This window comes from Scyliorhinus torazame, chromosome 12 (assembly GCF_047496885.1).
Source record: "Scyliorhinus torazame isolate Kashiwa2021f chromosome 12, sScyTor2.1, whole genome shotgun sequence".
NCBI lineage: Eukaryota > Metazoa > Chordata > Chondrichthyes > Carcharhiniformes > Scyliorhinidae > Scyliorhinus > Scyliorhinus torazame.
Genome location: NC_092718.1, coordinates 68,534,919 through 68,557,797, shown reverse-complemented (window position 1 = coordinate 68,557,797; position 22,879 = coordinate 68,534,919). Strand labels below are relative to the sequence as shown.

The 22,879-nt window shown below is 50.7% G+C and overlaps 1 protein-coding gene across 2 annotated transcripts in view; it reads right to left on the bottom strand.

Moving 5' to 3' along the window:
- LOC140386467 (retroviral integration site protein Fli-1 homolog) overlaps window positions 1–22,879 on the bottom strand; it is a 264,866-nt gene that overhangs the window by 142,559 nt on the left and 99,428 nt on the right. The gene's annotated exons all lie outside the window — the stretch shown is intronic.

Here is a 22,879-nt window from a genome sequence, read left to right as displayed (position 1 = left end):
CACACACTGACTCTCACTGGGGTACGGGTTCCACACACACTGACTCTCAAAGGGGTACGGGTTCCGCACACACTGACTCTCACTGGGATACGGGTTCCACACACACTGACTCTCACTGGGGTACGGGTTCCACAAACACTGACTCTCAAAGGGGTACGGGTTCCGCACACACTGACTCTCACTGGGGTACGGATTCCACACACACCGACTCTCACTGGGGTACGGGTTCCTCACACACTGACTCTCACTGGGGTACGGGTTCCACACACACTGACTCTCACTCGGGTACGGGTTCCTCACACACTGACTCTCACTGGGGTATGGGTTCCACACACACTGACTCTCACTGGGGAACGGGTTCCACACACACTGACCCTCACTGGGGTACGGGTTCCTCACACACTGACTCTCACTGGGGTACGGGTTCCACACACACTGACTCTCACTCGGGTACGGGTTCCTCACACACTGACTCTCACTGGGGTACGGGTTTCACACACACTGACTCTCACTGGGGTACAGGTTCCACACACACTGACTCTCACTGGGGTACGGGTTCCTCACACACTGACTCTCACTGGGGTACGGGTTCCACACACACTGACTCTCACTGGGGTACGGGTTCCACACACACTGACTCTCACTGGGGTACGGGTTCCACACACACTGACTCTCACTGGGGTACGGGTTCCACACACACTGACTCTCACTGGGGTACGGGTTCCACACACACTGACTCTCACTGGGGTACAGGTTCCACACACACTGACTCTCACTGGGGTACGGGTTCCACACACACTGGGCGGGATTGACCATCCCGCGCACCCATTTTCTGGTGCTGCGCGCCCCAGTCGGCAACGGTATCTTCCGTCCTGCCAGCCGACCCATTGTGGCCACCTCCAAATCGTTGGGAAATCGGCGGGTGTGAGTGCACTGCCGTGAAGCGGAGCATCCGCTGATGGAGAATCCAGCCCACTGATTCTTTCTGGGGTTATATCTATCCACGATGTCCTGCTGATTTGCTTTGTCTCTCTCTGGAGGAGACAGATACGTTTTTGTCCCCTTTCGGACAGTGTTGCTAAATGTGGTTTTTCAGAAGTCGAGATGAAGAGTCATATCTGTTTTCGGATTCTAATTTACTGACAGCACTGACAGGCATTATCTTGCATCCCTCTACAACCGACTGCTAAAATATCCCCCAGACCTCCTGTCAACACTTCTGTTAGGCTGTGGTTTAGTGGCTCCCTCAGACTATTTTAAGTGATGATTAATGCTGATACGAAGACATGTGTTGTCCTGAGATAACTTGTGTCACGATGACATCTGCGGCCGCCATCCAATCCCTGCACTAATTTCTCTCAGCGTTAGTGCCAGAAGGGCCTAGGCCAGTGATCATGACACCAGGAAAGGGGTCAGTTCACCAGTTGAGTGCCACCAGGTGAGGGGCAGGTCAGCCAGTGAGGGGCAGTACACTGGGTGAGGGGCAGGGCACCAGGTGAGGGGGCGGGGCACCAGGTGATGGGCATGGCAGCGGGTGAGTGGCATATCACCAGGTATGGGGCAGGTCACTAGGTGAGGGGTGGTGCAGTAGGTGAGGGGTGGAGCACCAGGTGAGAGGCAGGTCACCAAGTGAGGGGCGGTGTACCAGGTGAAATACAGAGCAGTGGGTGAGTGGCGGGTGACCAGGTGAGTGGCGGGTCACTAGGTGAGGGGTGGGTCACAGGTGATGGGCGGGGCTGCAGATGGGGAGCAGGTCATCAGATGAAGGATGAGGCACCAGGTGAAGGTCAAGGCACCTGGTGAAGGACAGGGCACCACGTGAGGCGCTGGGAACCAGGTGAGGAGAGGGGCACCAGGTGAAGGGTGGGGTACTAGGTAAAGTGTGGGCACCAGGTGAGGGGCAAGCACCAGGTGAGGGGCAGGGTACCAAGTGAGGGGTGGGGCACTAGGTGAGGGGCAGGGCACCAGATGAGCGGCAGGGTACCAGGTGAGGGATGGGGCACCACGCAAGAGGAGGAGCACCAGATGAGGAATAGGGCACCAGATGAAGGGCGGGGCAACAGGAGATGGGGGCATCAGGTGAGGAAGAGGGCAGCTTCTGAGGGTGGGGCACCAGGTGAGGGGAGGTGCACCAGGTGAGCATGAGGGCCGTAGTTGGGCAATTGGACACCAAGTGAAGGACCAGATGAGGGGCAGGGCACTAGGTGAAAGACAGTAGGTGAGGCCAACTCTGCTAGTTACATCTTCAAAGAATTTGAGTATATTTGTCAATACGATTTCCCTTTCAGAAATCCATGCTGATTTTGTCTAATTATACCACAACTTTCCAAATGCCGTGCTATGAAATCCTTGATAATGGACTCTTAATAATCGGCTCTAATGTGGTCTCTAGTTCCCCGTTTTCTCTCTATCTCCCTTTTTGTATAGCGGGGTTACATTCGCTACCCTCCTGTGGTAGTCGGTATTAGGGGTATTACGGTACCCAGGTTGATGCTGCAAGACCATTGGTGTGGGAGGTACCTGAGACAGCAATATCATTGGTGAAGCCGGCCTGCTGGTTCCACCCAGTAAGGCGGAGTATAAGAGTCTGTGTCTCCCTAGCAGCTGCATTCTGTACCTGCGCTGCTGGGGGAAACATCTAGTCCAATAAAGCCTTCGATTGTCATCCAATCTCACTTCTGGAGTCATTGATCGAGCATCACCTCCAATCTGTAGGAACCATTCCAGATTCCAAAGAATTATGGAAAATGACCACCAATGGATCTACTATTTCTAGGGCCACTCCCTTAAGTCCTCTGGGATGGAGATTATCAGACCCTGGAGATTTGTCCGCCTTCAATCCCATTGATTTCCCCAAAACTATTTCTTTCGTAATAATAATTTTTTTCAGCTCCTCAATAAAACTTGTGCTTCTCAGAACTTCCGTACATTATTCATGTCTTCCTTTGTGAAGACAGAAGCAAAGTATGAATTTAGTTCACCAGCCATTTCTTTGTTCCCTGTTATGAATTTCCCATTTCTGACTGTAAAGGGTCTACATTCGTTTTTATCAATCTTTTTCTCTTACATATCTCCAGAAATGTTTGCACTCAGTTTTTATGTTCCCCACTAGCTTACTATCAAATAGTTTTTTCCCCTGCTTACTCAATCCCTTGGTCTGTCTTTGGTGAATTTTAAACTATCACTTTTTCTTGCTAATTTTGTGCCTCTTCTTTGAATCTAATACTACCTCTAATTTCCCTGGTAGAATCATAGAATCATAGAATTTACAGTGCAGAAGGAGGCCATTCGGCCCATCCAGTCTGCACCGGCCCTTGGAAAGAGCAACCCACCCAAGCCCACACATCCACCCTATCCCTGTAACCCAGTAACCCCACCTAACCTTTTTGGACACTAAGGGCAATTTAGCATGGTCAATCCACCTAACCTGAACATCTTTGGACTGCGGGAGGAAACCGGAGCACCCGGAGGAAACCTACGCAGACACGGGGAGGAAATGCAAACTCCGCACAGACAGTGACCCAAGCCGGGAATCGAACCTGGGACCCTGGAGCTGTGAAGCAACTGTACTAACCACTGTGCTGCCGTGCTTCCTGTGGTTTGGCCACAGTTCCCTTTCTACTCTTGCATCAGATAAGAATTAGGAGCTTTTCGAGTTCACCTATTCGTTCCTTGAATGCCTGCCATTGCCTGTCCACTGTCTTTCCTTTCAGTAATGTTTATCAGTCCGTCATGGCCAACTCATGCCTCATAACATCATAGTTTCCTTTGTAGAGATTCAGGGCCTTGGTCTCAGAATCAACTACCTCACTATTCACCTTGATAAAGAATTCTGTCATATTATGGCCACTCATCGCCAAGGATTCTCCCATAACTAGATTGCCAACTAATCCTTTCTCATTGCACAACACCCAATCCAAGATGGCCTGTTCCCTTGTTGTCCTCAACGTATTGGTCCAGAAAACCATCCCGCACACAGTCCAGAAATTCCTCCTCTATTGTACTGTGGCTAATTTGACTCACCCAATGTAAATGCAGATTAAAGACACCCATAATCACAGATGTCCCTTTATCACATGCATCTCTGATTTCCTGTCTAACGCTATTCCCATAATTACCACCGCAGTTTGGTGGTCTGTATAGCACCCCTATGAATGATTTTGCCCTTTGGTGTTTCTTAACTCGACCCAGACAGATTCCACATTGTCTTGTGCTAATATCTTGCCTCAATATTGTGTAAATATCCTCTTTAATCAATGAGGCGAAGCATGAACTCTTTTTCCTCTCCCTACAGATGCTGCCGGATGTACATAGTGAGTTTTTTCAGCATCTTCTGTACTTGCTTCAGATTCCAGCACCCGCAATATTTTGTTTTTATTTTTATAGTGCAGAAAGGTGACAGTTAAACCCGAAACACTTCTTCAGTGTTTCCCTCCCTCCTCCTCTAACCAAAAAAAAAGACAATCACTGTAAGGACCCCAGCCGAGAAAAGGTCAAGAGGGAGACGCGAGGGCAGGTAGAAGTAGAAAGAAGTTGAACCGTGACGTCACAGCCTGCAGGTAAGTGATTGGCTGGTGACTGGTAAGTAGTTTTTCTTTTCCCTGAAGTGTTATCGTGCGGGGTGCAGTAGTTGCTGAGTGAGTGCTTGCTGAGAAGGGGAGTAAAACATTTAAAAAAAACTTACTGTTGGGAGTTTCCAGCTGAATCCGGTCGGAGTGAGGACAGAGTGACTGCTGGGCAAGTAGTAAAGATTAAAATTGTTTGCGCAAGCCCGTAACAGCAGATTGCTGTCCTCATGTGGGGCGCAGTGGTTGCTGGTTAAGTGTTTTATTTTTACCTGTATTTAAGTTGGGCAGTTTCTAAACCCTAGACACTATACTTGTAGTGTCCCCCACCCTTCCACCGCCTTTAACCTGAGGGGCAGAGTGAATAACAGGTAAGCTCTTTCTTTCTTTTTCTTTTTTTATCTAGAGGGGATGGCAGGGAAGGCAGTGCAATGTTCCTCCTGCAGAATGTTTAAGGTGAGGGACGCCATCAGTGTCCCTGCTGATTTCACCTGTGGGAAGTGCACCCATCTCCAGCGCCTCAGAAACCGCGTTAGGGAACTGGAGCTGGAGCTGGATGAACTTCGGATCATTCGGGAGGCAGAGGTGGTCATAGATAGTAGCTTCAGGGATGTAGTTACTCCGAAGAATCAAGATAGATGGGTGACGGTGAGAGGGGCTGGGAGGACTCAGTGCAGGGATCCTCTGTGGCCGTTCCCCTCAGTAACAAGTATACCGTTTTGGATACTGTTGAGGGGGACGGCCTACCAGGGGTAAGCCATGGTGAACAGATCTCCAGCACTGAGTCCGTCCCTGTGGCTCAGAGGGGAAGGAGGGAGAGCAGGAGGGCAATAGTTATTGGGGACTCGATAGTTAGAGGGACAGATAGACGGTTCTGTGGCAGCGAAAGAGACTCACGGATGGTATGTTGCCTCCCGGGTGCCAGGGTCCGTGACGTCTCGGACCGTGTTTTCAGAATCCTTAAAGGGGAGGGGGAACAGTCACAAGTCGTGGTACACAGCGGTACCAATGTCATAGTTAAGAGTAGGGACGGGGATTTAAAACAGGAATTTAGGGAGCTAGGGTGGAAGCTGAGAGCCAGGACAAACCATGTTGTCATCTCTGGTTTGTTGTCGGTGCCACGTGCTAGTGAGGTGAGGAACAGGGAGAGAGTGCAGATAAAGACGTTGCTGCAGGGATGGTGTAGGAGGGAGGGTTTCAGGTACGGATAATTGGAGCACATTCTGGGGAAGGTGGGACCTGTACAGGCAGGACGGTTTGCACCTGAACCAGAGGGGCACGAATATCCTGCGAGGAAAATTTGCTACGGCTCTTCGGGGGGGGGTTTAAACTAATTTGTCAGGGGGCTGGGAAAACGAGCTGTAGTCCAGAAGCCAGTGTCGAGAGTAGTGAGGTACTGAGGAGGGTATCAAGGTCACAGGAGTGTACCGGCAGACAGAAAGGTGGGTTGAAGTGTGTCTACTTCAATGCAAGGAGCATCTGGAATAAGGTAAGTGAACTTGGAGAGTGGATTGGTACTTGGGATTACGATGTTGTGGCCATTACGGAGACATGGTTAGGACAGGAATGGTTGTTGGAAGTTCCGGGGTATAGATGTTTCAGTAAGAGTAGGGAAGATGGTAAAAGAGGTGGAGGAGTAGCATTGTTAATCAAGGATAGTTTAACGGCTGCAGAAAGGCAGTTTGAAGGGGATCTGTCTACTGAGGTAATATGGGCCGAAGTTAGAAATAGGAAATGAGCGGTCACATTGTTAGGAGTTTTCTATAGGGCCCCAAATAGTAATAGAGATGTGGAGGAAGAAATTGCAAAACAGATTATGGATAGGTGTGGAGGTCTCAGGGTAGTTGTCATGGGTGACTTTAACTTTCCAAATATTGATTGGAACCTCTATAGGTCGAACAGTTCGGATGGGACAGTTTTTGTACAGTGTGTGCAGGAGGGTTTCCTGACACAATATGTGGATAGGCCGACAAGAGGGGGGCCACATTGGATTTGGTACTGGGTAATGAACCGGGCCAAGTGTTAGATTTGTTTGTGGGAGAGCACTTTGGAGATAGTGACCATAATTCGGTGTCTTTCACTATTGCAATGGAGAGGGGTAGGGCCATACGGCAGGGCAACGTTTATAATTGGGGGAGGGGTAATTATGATGCGATTAGGCAAGAATTAGGGAGCATAAGATGGGAACAGAAACTGTCAGGGAAAGGCACAAATGAAAAGTGGAGCTTGTTCAAGGAACAAATACTGCGTGTCCTTGATAGGCATGTCCCTGTCAGGCAGGGAGGAAATGGCCGTGTAAGGGAACCATGGTTCACAAAAGAGGTTGAATGTCTTGTCAAGAGGAAAAAGGAAGAGTATGTAAGGATGAGAAAACAAGGTTCAGTAGGGTCGCTTGAGGGTTACAAGGTAGCATGGAATGAGCTGGAAAAAGGGCTTAGGAGAGCTAGGAGGGGGCATGAGAAGTCCTTGGCGGGTCGGATCAAGGAAAACCCCAAGGCTTTTTATTCTTATGTGAGAAATAAAAGAATGACCAGGGTGAGGGTAGGGCCGGTCAAGGACAGTAGTGGGAACTTGTGCATGAAGTCAGAAGAAATAGGAGAGGCGTTGAATGAATACTTTTCTTCAGTGTTCACAAAGGAGAGGGGCCATGTTTTTGAGGATGAGAGTGTGATTCAGGCGGGTAGGCTGGAGGGAGTAGATGTTCTGAGGAAGGATGTATTGGCAATTTTGAAAAACCTGAGGGTCGACAAATCCCCTGGGCCAGATGGGATATACCCAAGGGTTCTTTGGGAGTCAAGGGATGAGATTGCAGAGCCTTTGGCTTTGATCTTTGGGTCCTCGCTGTCCACGGGGATAGTGCCAGAGGATTAGAGAGTGACGAATGTTGTTCCTCTGTTCAAGGAAGGGAATAGGAATGACCCTGGTAATTATAGGCCAGTTAGTCTTATTTCGGTGGTTGGGAAGATAATGGAAAAGGTCATGAAGGATAGGATTTATGACCATTTGGAAAGATGCAGCTTAATCCGGGATAGTCAACACGGATTCGTGAAGGGTAGGTCTTGCCTCACAAATTTGATTGACTTCTTTGAGGAGGTAACTAAGTGTGTAGATGAAGGTAGAGCAGTTGATGTCATATACATTGATTTTAGTAAGGCGTTTGATAAGGTTCCCCATGGTCGGCTCATGAAGAAAGTAAGGAGGTGTAGGATAGAGGGAAATTTGCCCAATTGGATAAGTAACTGGCTATCACATAGAAGACAAAGGGTGATGGTGGATGGAAAATTTTCAGACTGGAGACCAGTTACCAGCGGTGTACCACAGGGATCAGTGCTGGGTCCTCTGCTATTTGTGATTTTTATCAATGACTTGGAGGAGGGGGCTGAAGGGTGGGTCAGTAAATTTGCTGATGACACCAAGATTGGTGTAGTGGATGAGGTGGAGGGCTGTTGTAGGCTGCAAAGAGACATTGATAGGATGCAGAGCTGAGCTGAAAAATGGCAGATGGAGTTTAACCCTGATAAGTGCGAGGTGATTCATTTTGGTAGAAAAAGTTTGAATGCGGATTACGGGGTCAACGGCAGGGTTCTGAGGAATGTGGAGGAACAGAGAGATCTTAGGGTTCATGTCCACAGATCTCTGAAGGTTGCTACTCAAGTGGATAGAGCCGTGAAGAAGGCTTATAGTGTGTTAGCGTTTATTAATAGGGGGCTTGAGTTTAAGAGCCGTGGGGTTATGCTGCAACTATACATGACCCTGGTGAGACCACATTTGGAGTATTGTGTGCAGTTCTGGTCACCTCATTATAGGAAGATGTGGAAGCATTGGAAAGGGTGCAAAGGAGATTTACCAGGATGCTGCCTGGTTTGCAGGATAGGTCTTATGAGGAAAGGTTGAGGGAGCTAGGGCTTTTCTCTTTGTAGCGGAGGAGGATGAGAGGTGACTTAATAGAGGTTTATAAGATAATGAGGGGGATAGATAGAGTGGACGTTCAGAGAATATTTCCTCGGGTGGATGTAGCTGTTACAAGGGGGCATAACTATAAGATTCAGGGTGGGAGATATAGGAGGGATGTCCGAGGTAGGTTCTTTACTCAGAGAGTGGTTAGGGTGTGGAATGGACTGCCTGCTGTGATAGCGGAGTTGGATACTTTAGGAACTTTCAAGCGGTTATTGGATAGGCACATGGAGCACACCAGAATGACAGGGAGTGGGATAGCTTGACCTTGGTTTCGGACAATGCTTGGCACAACATCGAGGGCCGAAGGGCCTGTTCTGTGCTGTACTGTTCTATATTCTATGTTCTAAAGATGACCTCTGGGTTTGGACAGCGCTGCCGGCTTTAAGCAGCAGAAAGTGAGCGCTGGCGAGTTCAGACCCGGCTCCCTTTCTCCATGTCGGAGACGGTTTTTAAAAATTCGTTTTTGGGATGCGGGCGTATCTGGCTGGGCCCAGCATTCATTGCCAATCCCTAATTCTCCTTCGAAAAGATGGTGGTGAGCCGCCTTCTTGAACCGCTGCAGTCCCCTGCTGTGTAGTACAGCCACAGTGCTGTTAAGGAGGGAGTTCCAGGATTTACGGCAGTGAAGGAACTGCAGATATATTTCTAAGTCGGGATGGTGAGCAGTTTGGAGGGGAACCTCCAGGTGGCGTTGTTACAAAGTACCCGCTGGTCTTGTCCTTCTAGGTGGTAACGGCCATGGGTTGGCAAGGTGCTGGTGCTCCTAAGGAGCCTTGGTGAGTCCCTGCAGTACACACGGCAGCCATGTGCGTGTGGTGGTGGTGGAGGGAGTTTTTCCTATTCATTTATGGGATGTGGGCATCACTGGTTAGTCCAGCATTTATTGCCCATCCCAAAGGAAGAATGGCGCTATCCAAACCCAGAGGTCATTTATTGCCCATCCCTAGTTGCCCTTCAGAAGGTGGTGGTGAGCTGCCTTCTTGAACCGCTGCGGTCCCTGCGGTGTAGGTACACCCACAGTGCTGTTAGGGAGGGAGTTCCAGGATTTTGTGGAATGGGTACCAGTCAAGTGGGGCTGCTTTGACCTGGATGCTGTGCTTCTTGGAGCTGCACTCATGTGAAGAGTATTCCATCACACTCCTGACTTCTGCCTTGTAGATGGGGGACAAGCTTTGGACGGCATCACGAGGCGAGTTACTCGTCATATTATTCCCAGCCTCTGACCTGCCCTGGTAACCACAGTATTAATATGCCTGGTCCAGGGCGGCACGGTGGCACAATGGTTAGCACTGCTGCCTCACAGCACCACAGACCAGTGTCCAATTCCGGCCTTGGGTCACTGTTTGTTTTGAGTTTGTATGTTCTCCTATGTGGGTTTCCTCCAGGTGCTCCGGTTTCCTCCCACAGTCCAAAGATGTGCAGGTTAGGTGGATCGGCCATGATAAAATACCTTTAGTGTCCAGTGATGTGCAATTTAGAATATGGGGTTACGGGGATAGAGCGGGGTGGACATGGATAGAGTGCTCTTTTTAAGGGTTGGTGCAGACTTGATGGGCCAAATGGCCTCCTTCTGTAAGTTTCTAGTTCTAGTCCAGGAGGTGATAGTGGAGGGTTCAATGATGGTAATTCCATTGAATGTCAAGGTACAATGGTTAGATCCTCGCGTGTTGGCGATGGCCATTGACTGGCACTTGCGTGGTGCAAATGCTACTTACCACTTGTCAGCCCAAACCTGGATATTGTCCAGGTCTTGCTGCATTTGGACATCGGCTGCTACAGTATCTGAGGAGTCGTGAAGGGGACTGAACATTATGCAATCATCAGCAAACATCCCCATATCTGCCCTTATGACGGAAGGAAGGTCATTAATGAAACAGCTGAAGATGGTTGGACCAAGGTCACTACACTGACTTGTACCTTATAGATGGGACTTTGTGTCCACAAGGACAACACAGGAGTGTATGTAGCGATGCATATAAGTGTAAGTAAGACCGACCATAAGACCATAAAACATAGGAGCAGAATTAGGCCACTCGGCCCATCGAGTCTGCTCCGCCATTCAATCATGGCTGATATTTTTCTCATCCCCATTCACTGCCTTCTCCCCATAACCCCTGATCCCCTTATTAATCAAAAACCTATCTATCTCTGCCTTAAAGACACTCAGTGATTTGGCCTTCACAGCCTTCTGCGGTAGAGTTCCACAGATTCACCACTCTCTGGGTGAAGAAATTCCTCCTCATCTCAGTTTTAAAGTTTAAACCCTTCAGTCTGAGGCTGTCCCGTCAGGTTCTAGCTTTTCCTACAAGTGGAAACATCCTCGCCACGTCGACTCTATCTAGGCCTCTCAGTATCCTGTAGGTTTCAATAAGATCCCCTCTCATCCACCTAAACTCCAACGAGTACAGACCCAGAGTCCTCAACTGTTCCTCATACGACAAGTTCTTTATTCCAGGAATCATTCTTGTGAACCTCCTCTGGACCCTTTCCAAAGCCAGCACATCCTTCCTTAGATACGAGGCCCAAAACTGCTCACAATGCTCCAAATGGGGTCTAACCAGAGCCTTATACAGCCTCCAAAGTACATCTCTGCTCTTGTATTCTAGCCACTTGACATGAATGCTAAAATTGCATTTGCCTTCACATTAACCTTAAGAGAATCTAGAGCTCTTAAGTCCCTTTTTTTCTTCTGATTTCCTAAGCCTTTTCCCATTTAGAAAATAGCCTATGTCTCCATTCTTCCTACCAAATTGTATTGTATAACCTCACACTTTTCACATTTTATTCCATCTGCTACTTCTTTGCCCACTCTCCTAGCCTGTCCAAGTCCTTCTGCAGTCCCCCTGCATCCTCAATGTTATAACCTGCTTACCACTGGCTGGGGACAAATGGCAATCCCACAACCCTTTGAGGGTATTAGCTTCCCCAATGAGGGAGGCGGAGACATCATTAGCAAATTCCCTGCATAAATAAAGCTGGCCAGTTTGGAACCAGCTAGAGGAGAGTGAGCAGCAAGGGAGTTGCTGCTGCTGTATATATATGTGTTATTGTAAATAAATGTTATTTCTTTCTATCCTTCAACTCGTGCTGGATTCTTCGTGGCCCTCACAAAACTGGCGACGAGGGTTAAAGTGAATAGCCCTGCTGAAGCCACCTCCCTGGATTTTTGTTGGATACAGGTTGGAAGGTGTTTTCTATTACACCATGCCTCTGTATGGACGTTTGGATGTTTTTGACGCTGTGCTGGAAAGCTGGAACCAATACGCACAACGGATGTGCTACTATTTCTGGGCAAAAAACATCACTGAAAACGAGCGCCAGGTGGTCATATTGCTCACCGCCTGCGGCCTGCATACATTTGGGGTAATTAGGAGTCTTACGTGCCCAGCTGCGCCGGACACCAAAACGTTTGATGAACTTGTGAACTTAGTGGGGCAACATTTTAACCCAACCCCATCCACGATAGTCCAGCGTTACCGGTTTGACACTGCTGAGAGGACCCCAGGAGAATCCCTTGCCGAGTTTCTATCCAGGCTATGCAGGATTGCGGAGTGCTGTGACTATGGCGAGACCTTATCAGAAATGTTACGCGACCGTTTGGTTTGCGGTATTAACAATGCGGCCACCCAGAGAAAGTTGTTAGCTGAGCCAACATTGACTTTTCAACAAGCCATTCAAATAGTATTGTCCCGAGAGAGCGCAGAATGGGGAGTGCAGGAGCTACAGGGAATGGACGTGTATGCCTTGGGGCACAGCCCCTTCTGTCCGAAAGCGTGCCCCCGCACCCCTGTGGTAAGTTGGGTGAGGCGACGTCCGGATCGACACCAGTGGCCGTTGTACATTCCTCCCCGAAGGAAGCCTTCTCCAGAACCAATGGATGAGGAACCATGACCGTGTCAGACTTGTGGGCGCCGACCCCGTCCACGATAGTTGGTCCTGGGGGCGCCAGAGGCGCCGTCGCTCCGACAGAAACTGGGGCCAGCCCAGGGGCCGTACCTTCCATTCGGATGAACCTGCGGCGACTACTCCCGAGGACGTGGAGACGGAGGATGACTGCCTGCAGCTGCATTGTGTGGCAGCTCCCCGTGTGGCCCCCATTAAGGTGACAGTATGGGTCAATCGTCACCCGCTTGAGATGGAGTTGGACACTGGCGCAGCAGTCTCCATGATCGCCCAGAGGACATTCGACTGCATCAAGCAGGGTATACAGACCCTTACATTAACCGACACACAGGCCAGGTTGGCCACCTATATGGGGGAACCATTGGACATTGCAGGAACTACGATGACCCCTGTTGTTTATGGACGCCAGGAGGGGTGTTTCCCACTTATCGTGGTGCGCGGCCACGGGCCCAGCCTGTTGGGTCGGGACTGGTTGTGCCATTTGCGGGTGCAGTGGCAGCACATCCTCCAAACAGTTTCTGGAGGGTTGACTGAGGTGCTAGGATGGTACCTAGATGTATTCCAGCCCAGTTTGGGGAAAATAAAAGGGGCCGTAGCCCGTATCCAAGTCGAACCATTTCCGGGCACGCCCGGTGTCTTACGCCTAGCTTGAGAAGGTAGAAGGGGAGCTCACTCATTTGGATACTTTGGGTATTATCAGGCCCATCCGTTTCCCTGACTGGGCAGCACCAATTGTACCTGTAATGAAGCCAGATGCCACAGTTCGCTTGTGCGGCGACTATAAACTTACAGTGAATACGGCTTCCCGGCTCAACCGATATCCAATGCCTCGCATAGAGGATCTCTACGCGACGCTTGCAGTCGGACTCTCGTCCACAAAATTAGATATGAGTCACACCTACCTACAGTTGCAGCTGGACCCTGCCTCCCGGCCATATGTGACGATTAATACACACCGGGGCCTGAATGAATACACACGGTTGCCCTTTGGGGTATCCTCTGCCTGCACTATTTTTCAATGCGTCATGGAGGGCATTTTGAGAGGTTTACCGCGTGTCGCTGTCTACTTAGACGACGTTTTGATCACAGGGACGTCGGAGCAGGAACATTTGTAAAATTTGGAGGCTGTCCTTAGATGCTTTTCGGAGGCTGGAGTCCGTTTACGTCGCACAAAGTGCATCTTTCAGGTGAAGGAAGTAGTCTACCTGGGTTATCGGGTGGACCGCGAAGGTTTGCACCCCGTCACAGAAAAGGTGCGCGCAATTCAACAGGCCCCCACCCCGACTGACACTTCGCATCTTTGTTCTTTTCTCGGCCTCATAAACTATTTGGGAAGTTCCTCCCCAATCTGACAACTACGCTGGCCCTGTTGCACCTTCTGCTAAAGAAGAATCACGCCTGGGTTTGGGGTCAGCCGCAAGAAGCCGCTTTCTGGCGGGTAAAACAACAATTGTCGTCATCTGGGTTACTAACCCACTATGATCCTGGAAATCCTTTGCTCGTCACATGTGATGCATCCCCGTATGGTATTGGGGCCGTCCTGTCCCACAAGATGGAGAACGGGGCCGAGCGGCCGATAGCTTTCGCCTCCCGCACATTGACTGCAGCGGAAAAGAAGTACGCGCAGATTGAGAAGGAGGGCCTGGCAGTGGTCTTTGCGGTGACACGCTTCCACCAGTACGTGTATGGCTGCCACTTCACTATCGTGACTGATCATAAGCCTCTGCTGGGACTTTTCCGAGAGGATAAGCCAATACCCCCATTGCTTCCGCACGGATCCAGCGCTGGGCTTTGTTGCTCGCTGCCTACGAGTATTCTCTGGAGCACAAACCAGGAATCCAGATAGCAAATGCCGACGCACTGAGCCGATTGCCTTTATCGACCGGCCACATGTCGACCCCCACGACCGGTGAGGTGGTTGCAACCCTAAATTTTATGTACACCTTGCAAGTCACGGCATCACAGATCCGTGAGTGGACCCAGACAGAGCCAGTCCTGTCAAAGGTTCGGCACAAAGTCCTGTATGGTGGGAAGCAAGGACAGCTCCCAGGCGAGTTGCGGGCATTTTCCTCCAAGCTGTCAGAATTTAGCGTGGATGACGGCATCCTCTTGTGGGGGATGCGTGTGATTGGCCCAGAAAGTGGACAGGAACTGATACTAAGAGACTTGCATCCGGGTGTGACCAAAATGAAAATGTTGGCCCGGAGTTATGTCTGGTGGCCAGGCTTCGACACCGACATTGAGAAGGTGGCCCAAAACGGCTCCATTTGCCAGGAGCATCAGAAGCTTCCGCCGGCCGCGCCCCTACATCACTGGGAATGGCCAGGGCGGCCTTGGGCACGCTTGCATGCGGATTTCGCAGGCCCTTTTCAAGGATCCATGTTCCTTCTATTAATCAATGCCCAGTCTAAATAGTTAGAGGTGCATAAGATGGTAGGCACAACGTCCTGCGCAACAATCGAGAAGATGCGTTTGTCTTTCAGTACGCATGGCCTCCCCGAGGTGCTGGTCACGGATAACGGCACTCTGTTCACAAGTGAGGAGTTTGCAAGGTTCATGAGGATGAACGGCATACGCCATATGCGCACCGCCCCATACCACCCAGCTTCAAATGGGTTGGCGGAGCGCGCTGTGCAGACATTCAAATGAGGCCTAAAGAAACAGTCTTCCGGGTCGATGGACACGAGACTGGCTCGTTTTTTGTTTTCATATAGGACCACCCCACATGCAGTGACTGGGGTAGCTCCCGCAGAACATCTAATGGGCCGGAGACTTCGCACCCGCCTTAGCATGGTTTTCCCGGACATTGGCGCAAAAGTATGCCGCACACAAGAACGGCAGGGACATGGTTTTTCTCGGCATCGGCCGATTCGGCATTTTGCTGGTGGTGCCCAGTGGGTCCCTGGGCGTAATCTTTCACCAAACGGGCCCTATCTCTTACCAGGTGCAAATCCAGGGTCGTCTCCAGTGCAAGAATGTAGACCACGTTCGGTCCAGAAGACCATCCCTTCCAAAGATTCCCCGCCCCCGGAGCTCATTTCTACAGCCACAGAGACCAGACACAGTGGAAAGTATTCCTCACAATCTTCCTCTGGTGCCGCACTCAAAGCCTGCGCAGGTCGTTGCAGAACCGCGTGGAGATAGAGATGACGAGATGACGGAGGCAGCGGACTCCGACTCCGAGATGGAGACACAGAATGCCTCAGAGGGGAAGTCCTCAGGCCCACGGGCCGTGAATGTACAACCGCTATGCCGTTCATCACGGAAGTGCCGTTCTCCGTCTCGTTACACGGCGCCCGATCCAGCTCCTCGTGCAAATGGTGTCCGGCCTGCGGCACAACGAGTCCGATGCCCTCCTTCGCCAGGGTCTTCGCTGGATTCCTTGGACTTTGGGGGGGAGGGGGGAGAGAGGTTATAACCTGCCTACTTACCACTGGCTGGGGACTAATGGCAATCCCACAATCCTTTGGGAGTATGAGCTTCCCCAATGAGGGGGCCGGAGAAATAATTAGAAGATTCCCTGCATAAATAAAGCTGGCCAGTTTGGAACCAGGTAGAGGAGAGTGAGCAGCAAGGTAGTTGCTGCTTTGTATATATATGTTATTATAAATAAATGTTATTTCGTTCTATCCTTCAACTCATGCTGGATTCTTCGTGGCCCTCACAAAACTCAATATGACCTATCCCTCTGCATATTTTTGTATCATCTGCAAACGTAGCAATTGTGCCCTCAGTTCCTTCTTCCAGATTGTTAATGTATATTGTGAAAAGTTGAGGTCCCAACACCGACCCCTGAAGCACACCACCATTCATGGTGTATGTAAAGCTGTGTATAAGTGTATGTAGAGCTGTGTATAAGTGTATGCAGAGCTGTGTGTAAGTGTATGTAAAGCTGTGTATAAATGTATGTAGAGCTGTGTATAAGTATGTAGAGCTGTGTGTAAGTGTATGTAGGGCTGTGTGTAAGTGTATGTAACGCTATGTATAAGTGTATGTAGAGCTGTGTGTAAGTGTATGTAGAGCTGTGTGTAAGTGTATGTAGGGCTGTGTGTAAGTGCGTGTAAAGCTCCATATAAGTTCATCTTGAAGTGATGAGGAAGTTGCGTCACGATTTCACAAGCACATTGTGACATGTGAGAGAATTGTGCAATAGTAAGGTTGTGCTATTCGGGACAGACTGCACTTTCAGACTCTGTTTTCTCGACTGAAGTCAAAAATGTTAGACTTCAGAATGCTTTCTCCGCAATGACATCGGTTGACCGCTCCAGACACGGTCATTGCAGAAAAACATCAAGTTGAACGATAGTATTTGAAGGCAATTAATTGACACTGTCCCCATCAAACACTCCCACGGCAGGTACAGCAAGGGGTTAGATACAGAGTAAAGCTCCCTCTACACTGTCCCCATCAAACACTCCCACAGCAGGTACAGCACGGAGTTAGATACAGAGTAAAGCTCCCTCTATACTGTCCCCATCAAACACTCCCAGGACAGGTACAGCACAGGGTTAGATACAGAGTAAATCTCCCTCCACACTGTCCCTGTCAAACATTGCCAAGACAGGTACAATACGGGGTTAGATACAGTGTAAAGCTCCCTCCACACTGTCCCTGTCAAACATTGCCAAGACAGGTACAATACGGGGTTAGATACAGTGTAAGGCTCCCTCTACACTGTCCCCATCAAGCACTCCCAGGACAGGTACAGCACAGGGTTAGATACAGTGTAAATCTCCCTCCACACTGTCCCTGTCAAACATTGCCAAGACAGGTACAATACGGGGTTAGATACAGTGTAAAGCTCCCTCCACACTGTCCCTGTCAAACACTCCCAGGACAGGTACAGCATGGGGTTAGATACAGTGTAAGGCTCCCTCTACACTGTCCCCATCAAGCACTCCCAGGACAGGTACAGCACAGGGTTAGATACAGTGTAAAGCTCCCTCTACACTGTCCCCATCAAGCACTCCCAGGACAGGTACAGCACAGGGTTAGATATAGAGTAAAGCTCCCTCTATACTGTAGCTCCCTCTATACTGTCCCCATCAAGCACTCCCAGGACGGGTACAGCACGGGGTTAGATACAGAGTAAAGCTCCTTCTACACTCTCCCCTTCAAACACTCCCAGGAACGGGACTTCTGGTGGCAGCCATGAAGCTACCAAATTTGGTCGCTCCTGCTCAAGGTGGAATTTTTCGGTCCTTTCCCCATCTGAGGGGTGGAAGTTTGGATGGAAAAAGGTGTAGGAGTACCTGGAGAAGGTGAAATGAAAATGAAATGAAAATCGCTTATTGTCACAAGTAGGCTTCAAATGAAGTTACTGTGAAAAGCCCCTAGTCACCATATTCCGGCGCCTGTTCGGGGAGGCTGGTACGGGAATTGAACCGTGCTGCTGGCCTGCCTTGGTCTGTTTTAAAATCCAGCTATTTAGCCCTGTGCTGAACCAGCCCTTCTGGTGTGGCTGGTGAATGGATCCACGAACTAGGAGTGGGTTGAGAAGAAGGGAGTTGGTGGAGCAGGAGAGTCTTCGCACACTGCAGGTTAAAATGGTGGAGGGCAAAGGGCCTATTCTGCCTGCCCAATGGTCAACAGAGCAGCAGGGGGACGTCTTAAATGAGCTGACAGCAGAGAAGGGAAGCCGCTCAAAGCAGGGAACCTGTGGAGGTTTGGGAGGCCAAGGGTGAAGGAACTTTCGTATTTCTCCCATGTGTAAAGGGTGTACTCCCAGGTTGACTTTTTGTGGTGGACAAGGCGTTGTTGGTGGGGGTGGTCGATTCCGACCATGCACCACACTGGGTGGATTTGCAAATGGACGGGGGGGGAGGGGGGGGGCGCGGTGTAGAGGGTGGTTTGGTGGCCAGTGCCCGCAGTGGAGGCTGGATGTGGGGCTGTTGGCGGATGAGGAGGTGTGCGAGCAGGTGAGGGCTGCCATTCTAAGGTACGTGGAGCTGATCGACATGGGGGATGTCACGGCCACCACGCTGTGGGGAGGCGCTCAACGCAGTGGTTCGGGAGAGTTTATCTCGATTCAGGCACATAGGGAGAAGGCGGAACAGACAGAAATGGTAACGTTGGTGGAAGAGATTCTGAGGGTGGACTGGAAGTACCCGGAAGCCCGGGAGGCAAGGTTGTTGAGGAAGTGGCAGAGACTCCAGATAGAGTTTGGATTGGTGTCCATGGGGAAGGCAGTAGGGCAGTTGCAGAGGGCCAGGAGGGCAATATATGAGTATGGAGAGAAGGCGAGCAGGATGCTGGCCCACCAGCTTAGGAAAAAGGAGGCATCGAGAGAGATTGGTAGCGTGAAGGACGGGACGGGAAGGGTGGTGCTGGGCCCGGTAGGGGTGAATGGAGTGTTTGAGGAATTTTTTACAGGAGGTTGGATGAGTCGGAGTCCCCGGCCGGGGGGGGGGGGATGTGGCGGTTCCTGGATGGGCTGGAGTTTCCCAGGGTGGACGAGGAGTTGGTGCAAGGTTTGGGGCCCTGATTGGGTTGAGGGAGGTGTTGGAAAGTATGGGGGCGATGCAGGCAGGGAAGGCCCCGGTTTCCTGGTGGAGTTTTATAAAAGTTTAGAGGGAGACCTGGTCCGTTGCTGGTGAGGTGTATAATGAGGCTAGGGAGAGGGGGAACTCCCCCTACACTATCGCAGGCATCCATCTCCCTGATATTGAAAGAAGTTAAGGATCAGGAGCAGTGTGGATCGCAACTTCCGATATCATTGCTGAATGTGGATGCTAAGTTGTTGGCGAAGGTGTTGTCTTCTCGAATTAAGGACTGTGGCCCGGGAGATATAGGTGAGGATCAAACGGGGTTTGTGAAAGGGAGATAGGTGTCGGCAAATGTGAGGAGGTTGCTTAAGTGCTTATGATGCCCCTGGAGGGGCAGGAAGCGGAGGTGGCAGTGGTGATGGACGTGGAGAAGGCTTTCAACCGGGTGGAATGGGAATATCTGTGGCGGTTTGGGTTTGGGCAGGTGTTTCTGGACTGGGTCCGGTCACATGTGTGCGGATAATCGGGTGAGCTCAGGATATTTCTGGTTGCGCTGTGGGACAAGGCAGAGGTGCCCGCTCTCCTTATTGCTTTTTGCCTTGGCTATAAAGCCCTTGGCAATGGCGCTCAGAGCATCGAGGGACTGGAGAGGGATTGTGCGGGGGATCATAGAGCACAGGATTTCACTGTACATGAACGATCTGTTGATATATTTCAGATACATTGGGGGACATCGGCAGCATTATGGGGATTTTGGAGAACTTTGGCTGGTTCTCCGGGTACAAGTTGAACGTAGGAAAGAGCGAGGTGTTCCCAATTGAGACCAGAGGCCTGGAGAGGAGGTTAGGGGAGCTGCCATTCAAGATGATGGGGGCAAGCTTTAGATACTTGGGCACAGCTGCATAAGTTAAATTTGACTCGGCTTGTGGAGCAGATGAAGGGGGATTTTAAGAGGTGGGATGTGCTGCCACTGTCGTTGGCGGGATGGGTGCAGGCAGTGAAGATGACAGTGCTGCCAAGATTCCTGTTTATATTTCAGAACCTTCCCATCTTTGTCTCAAAGTCATTCTTTAAGAAGTTTAACACGGTAATATCTCGGGTTGTATGGGTGAGGAAGACCCTGCGGATCAAGTGGGCTTTTGTGGAGTGGGAGCGAGGGTGTGGGGCTGGGGGCATGGGGCTGGGGGCGTGGGGTGTGGGGCTGGGGGTGTGGGGTGTGGGCTGGGGGGGGTAGGGGTTGGGGATGGGGCTGGGGGCGTGGGATGTGGGGCTGGGGGTGTGATGTGTGGGGTTGGGGGCTTGGGGTGTGGGGCTGGGGGCATAGGGTGTGGGGCTGGGGCGTGGGCTGTGGGCGTGGGGTGTGGGGCTGGGGGCGTGTGGTGTGGGGCTGGGGGGCGTGTGGTGTGGGGCTGGGGGTGTGGGGCTGGGGGCCTTGTGGACAGCACCTCTGCCATTCTCACCGGCCAGGTACTCCGTGAGCCCAGTGGTGGTCTGGGCCTTGAGGGAATGGGGGCAGTGGAGGCAGCATTTGAAATTGGAGGAGGCCTCGGTTTGGGCATCGATCTGTGATAATCATAGGTTTGCAGCGGGGAGGGGGGGCTGAATGTGAGGTTTTGGGGTGGTGGCAGGCAGGGATTGAGTGATTTGGGGACCTGTTCGTAGGGAGCAGCTTTGCAAAATTAGAGGGCCTGGAGGAAGAATATGAGCTGCCCAGGGGGAACGGTTTTAAGGACTTTTAGTTCTGGGATTTTGTGAGGAGGGAGGTGCCTTTCTTTCCTGGGTTGCCGCCCCTGGGGCTGCAAGATAAGGGGTTGTCCAAGGAAGGGGTAGGAGAGGGGATGGTGTCCGAGGTCTAAAAGGAGCTGATGGATTAAGAGGGGGCCCCAATGGGAGACAGTAAACGGAAGAGGAAGGAGGAGCTGGCGGGGGTGGTGGAAGCCGGGACGTGGGAGGAGGCTCGGCGGAGGGTGAATGGGCCCTCATCATGTGCAAGGCTCAGTCGTATTCAGTTTGATGTAGTCCACATGACACATATGACGGTGGCGAGGACGAGTAGCTTCTTTGAGGGAGTAGCAGGCAGGTATGGGCGTTGCGCTGGAAGGCCCATGAATCACGTCCATATGTTTTGGGCATGTCTGAAGTTGAAGAGGTCTTGGCAGGGGTTTGCGGATGTAATGTCAGAGGTGTTGGGGGGTGAGGTGACCCCGAGTCTCGAGGTAACAATATTTGGGCTGTCGGAAACCCGGAAGTCCAGGAGGCGAGAGAGGCCGATGTCTTGGCCTTTGCCTCCATGATAACCTGGTGATGGATTTTGCTTGTGTGACAGCATAGAAGGAGGACAGGCACAGCACGGGGTTAGATGCAGGGTAAAGCTCCCTCTCCACTGTCCCCATCAAATACTCCCAGGACAGGTACAGCATGGGGTTAGGTACAGAGTAAATATCCCCTACATAGCCCCCACCAAGCACTCCCAGGAGAGGACCATCATAATAATAAAAATAACTTATTGTCACAAGTAGGCTTCAATGAAATTACTGTGAAAAGCCCCTAGTTGCCACTTTCCGGCGCCTGTTTGGGGAGGCTGGAATGGGAATTGAACCCGTGCTGCTGATCTTGTTCTGCATTACAAGCCAGCTGTCTTAGCCCACTGTGCTAAACCAGGGTTAGATACAGAGTAAAGATCCCTTTAAACTGTCACCATCATGCACTCCAAGGACAGGTACAGCAAGGGATTCAATACATAGTATAGCTCAATCTACACTGTCAAACACCCCAGGATAGGTACAGCACGTGGTTGTATGCAGTAAGGCTTCCACTACACAGTCCCCATCAAACACTCGTAGTACAGCTACAGTGCTGGGTTAAGGACAGAGTAAAGTTCTCGCTACACCGTCCTGAGCAAACACTCCCAGGTAGGTACCGCACGGAGTTACATACAGAGTGTAGCTCATGTTGCACTGTCCAAATCAAACACTCGGAGGAAGGTTGCAGCACAGGGTTAGGTACGGAGTAAAGCTCCCTCTACACTGTCCCCATCAAACACTCCCAGAGCTGCTTGAAGCACGCAGTTAGATACAGAGTAAAGTTCCCTTTACACTCCCCTATCAAACACTCCCAGGACAGGTACAGCACGGGGTTAGATACAGAGTAAAGCTCCCTCTATACTGTCCCCATCAAACACTCCCAGGACAGGTACAGCATGGGATCAAATATAGAGCAATGCCCCCTACACACTGTCCCCACAAAACACTCCTGCAGCAGGTACAGCACACGGTTAGACATGCTCCCCGACACATATTCTGAAGACAAGTACAGCACAAAGTTAGATACAGAATAACTTTCCCTCCACACTGTCCCCATCAAACACATCCAAGAACAGGGGTAGCAGGGGGTTAGATACAGAATAAAGCTCCCTTTGCACTGTCCCAAACAAACATTTTTTTTATTTGTTCAGGGGTGGTGGGTGTCACAGGCTGAGCCAGCATTTAGTGCCCATCACTAATTGCCCTTGAAGGGGGGGAAGTAAAGAGTCAACCATGTTACTGTGTATCTGGAGTCAGACCAGGTAAGGACGGCAGATTTCCTTCCCTAAAGGACATTAGTGAACCAGGTGGGTTTTTACAACAATCAACAATGTTTCATTGTCATCATTAGACTTTTAATTCCAGATTTTTGTTGAGTTCAAATTTCACCATCAGTGGCGTTATTTGGACCTGGGTCCCCAGGGCATTCATCTGGGTCTCTGGTTTACTAGTCCAGTGACAATACCACTACGTCACTGCCTCCCCAACTCTCCCAGGACAGTTACAGTGTAGGATTAAACACAGAGTAAAACTCCCTCTAAAGTGTACTCATGAAACAGTCCCTGACAAGGTACAGCTCGCTAATGGATACAGAGTAAAGCTCCCTCTATACCGTCCCCATCAAACACGCCCAGGACAGGGACAGCACGGAGTTAGATACAGAGTA